Below are 9461 nucleotides of genomic sequence, written 5' to 3' on the forward strand. Positions count from 1 at the left end.
AATACATATCTATTATAAACACTTACAATTATAACTAACCATGCCAGATCAATCAAATTATTACCTTTTTGAATATCGTTCAATTAGATTAGCGTACTCAACATGCATTACAGAACATTCAAATAACAACTCAATGATAATCACACCATACCACGTCTTGTGAGGTCAAAACCTCACACAAACATTTATATATATATATATATATATATATATATATATATATATATATATATATATATATATATCCTGCACTGTAATCACATTCAACCAGTCAATCCTGATCACGTAAGTTACCACCTGATAAAAGTTACCTCTCACCCGAGCTTAACTCGTATACACCTCATAACATATTCTCCCATTCGCATATCCATCACCCTCTGCCAAATGTAGCCACACCATTAATACTCAACTACTAACAACCGCCTTATATAACCACATCTTATACTCTTTCATAACCATATTTATCAATCTGGTCTCTACTAAATCAACCTCTTTAAAATTGCTACCTTTCTAATATACTACCACCCTTAACCACTAGTCACAAACCATGACACTACCACTGTCCGGACATCAAACCTCTTCACTCATCTCTAAACATCACGATTTCTTTCCTATCTTTGGTTAACATCACAAACAACGAACATCGAATCCATGAATAAAATTACCCCAACATTCTTCCAGATACTATCCTTAATTGTATCATCATCTAACTCTCCACCAAAATCCCATATCATGCAGATATTCTACCAACTTCTTACTTTCCTTAATTCCTCAAAACTCAAGACTAATCATGTTGTTCCGAAACTCCTATATAACCATTAATTCAATTCCCCATGATAGTATCATGAATTTCGACGATTCCTTACTTTTATATCACATAACTCCGGTGAACATTTCCTTAGTTTTACTCCCCTCATTCTTTTCTTTTTACACTCGACAAAAGCAATTAACCATTCAACTCCTTATTACTTCTTCCTAACTTTTTAGTGCTCCGATCACCTTCTCATTGCTTCAAAACTCCAATCCCATTATTTCTTATCGATATTATCTCACTCTTCCTTACCATGGGTCCCTTCTCATCACTCCACGCACTCACACTTGCCACTAATTTGTCCATCGAATCAACGTTTAATGTTCAAACAATTACATCTCCCTTTTTATATCTCTAGAAATCAAAATTCTTTTTATACCGTTAATTGCCCAAGGAAATCACACATTAGTTTCGTCCCTCGATAACACAAATTTCCAAACTCAGTCAGTATCTAAAAATCCACGTCGCGACATGTCTCCATTAAATTCACTCAATTCCTCTGAAACGACCTTTAATTACATATATTCTTAATCAACACTATTCCTAACCATCTCCCTCCATAAATCGTTATACATCTCAGGTTGCTACTATCCACATCCTTTCTTTCAATCTTTTCATTCTCATGTTCCTTAAACTTACATCACTCATACCCATCATAGATGTCACTCTTTACATCATAAGATTGGGTAACTTACGCTTCAGGACCAACACATACGTAAAACAATGCATAAAGAAATAATTTAACACCTTTTTATTAAAAATAATATGCAACGAAAGTCAAAAGATAAGCACATGACCCGAAACAGGGGTCACTAGATCGAGTACAGGCCACTCGATCGAGTAAGTCACTTACTCGATCGAGTAGGTGAAGATCAGAAGCACGTAAAACAAATTACCAGAGCCACTCGATCGAGTAGCTGACGTACTCGATCGAGTACCCCCTACTCGATCGAGTACCAAGGCTACTCGATCGAGTACCTACGCATTTCTCAGCAATGTCCAATTTTCGTAAAACAGCCATAACTCACTCATTTCTTGGTCGTTTTGGGTGTGTGACCTATCGTTAGAATCGTAAAAGAACAAGCTATCACCTCCAATTGGAATTACATTAAAATCATTTATGCAGCTGAAGTTATAACAGTTTAAAGACAACCTCTTTATAATCGAAAAAAACATAACTACTTGATTTTACTTCCAAACAACTTAAACGACAACAAGGTAAACAAAAACAACCCAATACTCATGAAACCAGTAGCCCCAATCAGATATTACTATTTTCGAAAGCAAAGCAACAACATTCATCATGCACTACCCACATGCTTTTATTCTATAGCCTTTCGTAAGACAAATCATACTCATACATTACAAATCCTATTCCATGTTACTAATACATCAATATTACAAATACACTGCGTCACCTAAACATATTCATAATCATAAAATTCGTATTCTCATGCTATTGCCACTCCATCTTTTCCAATCAATTCATCCATTTCAACCACATTCTTCATGCAACATGTACATATGAACAATAGTAGGCATGTATATGAAATAATTATATAAAATTACACAAACAAAATTATGTATAATCATATCACATATGAACTACTCCCTTTTTCCACCACATTACTCATCCTTCTCATACACTTTTCTAACAATTCCAACCAACATTGTAAACCAACTATCATGCAACATGCTTTCAATCAACAACAGTTCTATATACATCACCAACCTTTCATTCACAAACTCGACCTTCTACTCCAAACATCCAACAATTACAACATACATCATCACATTCTCATACGAGTCAACAAGCATCACATACGACCTTGACATACACCCCCCATGTGACCGGTTCAAAATTGTAGGGCAAGTTCGCGACTTTAGGACGTCTCCCAAACCTTTGCATTTGCTCCTACAACCTTTACCCCGGGTTCATTTTAATTGACTCCCTATATTCATTAGATTTATTGGTTACAAGTTTCGGGATCGTCGCTCTGATACCATTTGTAACACCCCCATACTCCAAGTGCCTTACCAGGACCACTCAGGTATAAGGTTGCCACCATCTCGGTTACCCGAGGCATGATATTCATAGGACAATAACCAAAATACGATACATGTTCTCAAAACAAACTGTCTACTGAATTAACTAAAATGTTATAAAACTAGCAAAGCTACAGCGGAAGACTTCTATCGTCAGACGGTGGCACATCCCAGCTATCCCAGTACTCAACTCAAACTTGCTCAATTACTGCTCACCATCCCCGAATGGATCACCGCAGGTTTTACAAACAAAAACACGGGGTCAGTACTAATCACACAATCTATATTTATATCCACAATACGTTAAACAGATATTCACACCGTCACACACACAATCACACCAGTCCCATCAATCTCAATCACCGACGTCCACTTTGGACCAGACCGCCAGATGGGGGACCGCAATGTATTCCCACCTAAACCCCGCTCATCATACCGAGCGATAACCCCATCCATTAATGTGCACATCCCTCCTGTGGCGGGTTCTACGAGGCGAAACTAGGGCATGAAGCCACACCCGCAAGTGACTCCACTCAGCCGAGAACGCATCTCGAGAACCAGAGACAAACAATCACAATCACAATCACAGTCGTCACAATACAATTACGATATTAAACAATCAATCTCAACACATCAACAATTATCCCATTATGGGACTAATACTTAGTAGGAAATCCTACCTGGAAAGCACAACAGTCAGACGTTATCAACAGCTGTATCAAAAAGCCTCTTCTACAAAACCTCCTCCTATCATACAAACACATAGACACTACCAAATCACAATCTACACAAAAACCCCCAAATCCTCATATTAGGGTTTAACCAACTTTAAGGAAAAACTAAAAAAACGGTACATAGATCTTACCATCGACGCAAGGATCTCAACGGTATAAGGAAAGGTGAAATCCGACCTTCCAAACTCCGGGATTTGCTAACAATGCGATTAAAGTGATGAACGTACTTTGCTTTCTCTCTTGACAGTAATTTAGGTTTTGAAAAGTGTTTAAGAACAATGACGGAAAAGATTATATACCTTAATCGCATAATTAACAAAACCCGAGAAATAACTCCCCGTAAACCGGCTACTCGATCGAGTAGCTAAGGTACTCGATCGAGTGCCCCCTTACTCGATCGAGTATCATAGTTACTCGATCGAGTACCCAACAGGTCAGAAACTATTTTAAAACGCAACTCACCCTTACTTGACAGAGTAAGGCCTACTCGATAGAGTACCAAGAGACTCATAAAACCATAGTATTACACATACTCCTATGAAAATTTCATTTACCGCCTTATTGTTTGTAATAGTAAAAATCAGGCGCCATTTTTTACTTTTGGGAATACTAACAATCAAAAGCTCAATTAAAAGGAAATAAAAAAGGAATCAAATATTCTCTCATTCTCTAACTACATTACGTTTCTTTTATATCACCAAACTATGACTTCTTAATTTATTCTCCTATTGTTTAACCCTAACTAAGAAAATCATATAATTTCAATTAGGGATTTCAAGTTTGGGATTATAGTCGAAGTATCTTTTTGATACAACCAAAACGTCGATCGGTATTATTGATTGAGATCCTGTCCATAGGTATGGTACTCCAATTTCAATTTTTTTTTCTTTTGAATTTTTTTATCATTTCTATTATTTGAACGCTTGACAGAATATCATGAAAATGATTGCTTAAATTTTGAGGATGAAAATTATCGAGGGTGTGATTGAAGTTAGTATTAATGTTTATTTCAATTTGGATTTCTTTTCGTGGAGGCATTTGGATAGTTTTCTGGTTTGCTATGGATTCATTTGCTAAAAAGATATTAGACTTGCCTTGCTTTGTATATGCTGCTTTGATCTTTGGATAATACACCTAGTAGGTGTAATCGTGTGTAAGGTATTGTTCTGTCATCGATTTTTGATGCCAAGTAGAAAGTGTTTGCTTGCAAGCTTATCTGAATAGTGAGTAGATGTGTTAAACGAGTCGTTCTAATATGGTTAAATGGTATGAGGGTTTAAATTTTATTAGAATATGGGTGAAATTGTATTAAAAGTTGATGATAAAATTACAATGATTATACATACTAGAGAAAACTAGATAGACAGCGTTGGGAGAACTAAAGGATTGGTTACTTCAGGATTCATAGTTGACTAGTTGCAGACTTTCACAATTTAATAGACCCATGAGTGATTTTTTTTCTTGCTTATGGGAGTTAAAGATGATGATTGCTGATTGAACTCGATAAGCAATGGCAGCATTAGTATGGCTTAGAAACATAAAAAATATTTGGTCGATATTGCACTATTACTCTTCTTGATGGTGTCGAGATGACCTTCATTTAGGAATACCATTGAGATTGCATTTATCAACCATTGTGAGTACGACAGAGCCAATCACGATTGTCGGGTTCAGAGTATTGATTTTGTGGCTGACTCGGAGGATGAGGCTACATAAGAAAACCCAATTAGAATAATAAACACCTTTGTCATTGCAACATATATTTATGGGATTCAGACTTTGTTGTTTCGATTTCATGTGTCAAAAGCCTCCTTCATCTAAATTAAAGATTGTCATTCATCAATTCATGTCATAAGGATCGTTTTAGAATGAATATTATTATTTGGATGTGCTGCTTTGGGGAATTTCAAAGACAGAATTACCCTTGTTTCTCTTAAGTATAAAACAGACCATTTTACAACAACATTCAAAATCAGACCAAATTTGCAGTACCTATAAGTCGTGACTCAGGATAAGTATGAATGCTAATGATATCTCATTTGAAAGCTAAAGATGTTAGCTATCCTCTCCAACAAGAATAAACCCCATAGAATGCCTAGAATTCTAGAAATTGACGTTTGAATGCTATCAGGTCAGGTTTGCAACATTCAGCATTCAACCATATTCCAGCAACAACTTTGAGGATGCATATCTCTTTTCTCAGGTTGAACCAATGTGCCCACCATACATCAAGTAAACTATAAATAAGTTAGCTTTCATTTCCAATTTGAATCACCTTCAAATCACTTCTAGGTTGTGAGATATGACCGTTTGTTTGCTGATAGGTCAAGTCTGAACTTCAGAGCATTCCTTCGTGCACAGCTTGTTTGTTTAGCTATAACTCAAAATACATAACTTATATGGGCATGATTCCAACTCTAAATTTTAGCTTACATTCCATGCTTTCCAAACATTATTTGGATGTGCTGCTTTGGGGAATTTCAAAGACAGAATTACCCTTGTTTATCTTAAGTATAAATCAGACCATTTTACAACAACATTCAAAATCAGACCTAATTTGCAGTACCTATAACTCTTGACTCAGGATGAGTATGAATGTTAATTATATCTCATTTGAAAGCTAAAGATGTTAGCTATCCTCTCCAACAAGAATCAACCCCATAGGATGCCTATAATTCTAGAAATTGACGTTTGAATGCTATCGGGCCAGGTCTGCAACATTCAGCATTCAACCATATTCCAGTAACAACTTTGAGGATGCATATCTCTTTCCTCAGTTTGAACCAACGTGCCCACCATACATCAAGTGAACGATAAATAAGTTAACTTTCATTTCCAATTTGAATCACCTTCAAAGCACTTCTAGGTTGTGAGATATGATTGTTTGTTTGCTGACAGGTCATGTCTGAACTTCAGAGCAATCCTTCGTGCACAGCCTGTTTGTTTAGCTATAACTCAAAATACATAACTTATATGGGCATGATTCCAACTCTCAATCTTAGCTTACATTCCAAGCTTTCCAAACATATAAAGAATATAAAAAATGCCCGAGTATAGCTCAAGAAATGATGTAAAGAACAGGCCTCCTTATTCTGATTTGCAAACTTGTAATAGCTTGTTATCAACATTAAACTTTCAGTTCCCTTGATTACTTCTGTTGTAGTCAACCAAGCATCTTTGTAGCATCTTAACAATGTGAACATTAATTAATAAATGTTGAATACAAAGCTTATCTGATCTTCACCTAACAACTCAGAGTGAATCTCTTGTTTAAGTTTCAAGACATCCTGAGCTACCGAAACAACCTTTAAAAAACACAGTTAATCATCAATGAAAGAAAATAATCAATGATTTATAAATAGTAAAGCCACGAGGGTAGTGTATTATTGATGTTGATTAATTCATGAGCATGGAAAGTATGAAAGTTTTGCTTCATTGTAAGTATATTCTGACTGTAAATATATTCTGACTTGTAAAATACAGTCAAGTACTCAAAAGTGCTATGTGTCATGCTCATTTCGAAACTTGTGATTTCAAGTAGTACCATTAAATTGTCGTCATATAGAGTAATCTATGATTAATATTTAGATGTGTATATTTCAAGATCTTATTTGTTGAATATTCCACTCAGTTTTTATCTCAATACCACTCTTCATGTTATGACACTTGACTGCCACAAATCAGTTGTTCAAGCAAGTTAAGAGTAAAAGAAAGATCGTCATTATGGAGGATGTGTAGTCTTTAGATGTATTCTTATTATTTGTGTGTTTTAATTGATCAGGCTAAGCACTACAAAGAAAGCAACGAGAAGTACTATCTGATTGCTCTCAGGTATCTACTTTGGCAGGTTTTTTTTTCTTTTTTTTTTTGCCAGGAGTATAAATAGTAACTTACACAGTACAAACTCGACTCATTGCTTATTCAACTTAGAACATTTAGAAGACACCACTTTAATTTAGGCGAAAAACATGTAATTTTTGAAAAAATAGCCATTTATGAGACATAGCTGAATATTCGGGATTCCGTGGAAATTTCTTGTTAGCTTATTTTTTTTTGTGTTTGTGTCATTAAATCCTTGGATTTTTCATTTCATAGATTAAGTAAGTATAGCAAAATATGTGAAAGCTAGCATCGTCAAGTAACATGCTTATTTTTAGGATTAAGCTCTTATATGATGCTGGACCATTGCTGATAATTCTATTTGACTAATTTTTGTTGCACTACCCGTTAAGATAGGATCTAAGATGATACGATTGGTTAACTGTTTCATTGTTGGGAGTCCCTATTTTGGTTAAGCCTCATTGTGTGGGCTTATATATGAACCACTTTTCTTGTTTGTAATTATATATGAACCACTTTTCTGATTTTGATGTAGAGAGGCAACAAGTCTATTTTAGGAAGAGGGACATTGATTATTCGTCACAATTGATTATTGAAACAATTATTTTTAACTCTTCCTTGCTGACATTATTTCTTGAAATATATATTATGCACTGTGTCATATAAAAACGTGAAGCACAATTTTTTTTAACTCTTTTTGTTGCGTGCGATGTGATTCGATATGATATTTAGGATGCTGTATATAGTTGCTTAATTAAGACACTTTATAGGGCATCTAATGAATGAAGTATTCTCTGTTCATTTTAAGGTTATATATTTGCTGAAGTAAGACAGTTGAGGCAGCCGAAACACGCACTCTCTTCATTTTATCTGAACTTGCTTGCTGTGCTCTTGTAAGCCTGTTATCTCTTCTCTTCAGTCCGTTGTTTCTCTTCAGTCCGTTGTTTCTTAATTCATACCTAATAGTGACGTTCATAGTAGTTGCTGGCTAAGATGGCTATGATTGTAGTGTCAATATGGTTATAGTTGGGGTGGGCGAGTGTCTGAGTACAAGACCGGGCATCACTTACGAATGGGTTTAATTAGCTTCCTAACTGAGATGGCTATGATTTACTGATTGAATCAACCGCTTGTCGGCATTGGCTGGGGTTAATCATTTGGTTTGCCTGTTTTTTTTTGCTTTCTCTAGGGTGACAAGCTGTATTAGCTAGTAATAAGATCAGATAATCTGATATTGATTCTCTGATGCAATTCTCGCATTACAACCTGCTGTTCCCATTTGAGTTTTTGCTTGTAATTTGTTAATAACTATTGTTATGCACATGGGATTACCTCTAACTTTCCTTTCATCAACCATATGTTAATCTGTCCTTTGGTTACTCCGCATTATATTTCCTAATAAGGTACAATCAAAGCCTTTAAATATTCCGCGATCCTCAAATCTAATTGTATTCCATTTTTTACGTTACAGGTTGCATTTGAGGTATTACTATTTTGCTGTGGGTTGATTTTCTGTTCGGGTGGCAACATACATATGGTCCAAAGTACAACAATGAAGACTTTTAATATAATAATCGTTACTCATTTGTTCTATTTAAACATTTGCTACATTTTTTCTACTTAAACATTTGCGAAGTTCTACTTTTGATTCTTTTTGGAAATGTAATTGACATTCATTTTGAGACTGAATCTATTGCAATTTTGGAATGATTTGCAATTGAATGCACAATTAGTGAGAATTACAATTAAGTATTGTCTTTGGATAAAGTAGTGTTGCATTTGTTTATTACAAGTGTTGTTATTGGACGTAACTACTGTTGCGTTTCCAAAATAAAAATGTCGCATTTGTTTGTTATAAGTGTTGCTTTTCAACATGAAAAGTATTGCATTAGTTCAGGAAGTGTTGCTACTTTTTCACAAGAAGTGTTGCATTAGGAAATAAAAATGTTGCCTTTGAAATTGAAAAAAGCGTTGCATAAGCATAACATATGCAACACTTTCTAAAAGTGTTGCTTTAGTTTGAAAAGTGT

The 9461-nt window shown here is 35.1% G+C and overlaps 1 long non-coding RNA gene across 1 annotated transcript; it reads left to right on the forward strand.

The window, feature by feature from the left end:
- Positions 1-7364: 7364 nt before the first annotated feature.
- On the forward strand, positions 7365-9180 carry LOC141634384 (uncharacterized). Its single transcript, XR_012539112.1, has 3 exons — positions 7365-7422; positions 8240-8324; positions 8903-9180. It is a non-coding gene; the product is annotated as an uncharacterized LOC141634384 (long non-coding RNA).
- The last annotated feature ends 281 nt before the right edge of the window (positions 9181-9461 follow it).

Source organism: Silene latifolia, chromosome Y (assembly GCF_048544455.1).
Source record: "Silene latifolia isolate original U9 population chromosome Y, ASM4854445v1, whole genome shotgun sequence".
In the NCBI taxonomy this organism is placed as follows: domain Eukaryota; kingdom Viridiplantae; phylum Streptophyta; class Magnoliopsida; order Caryophyllales; family Caryophyllaceae; genus Silene; species Silene latifolia.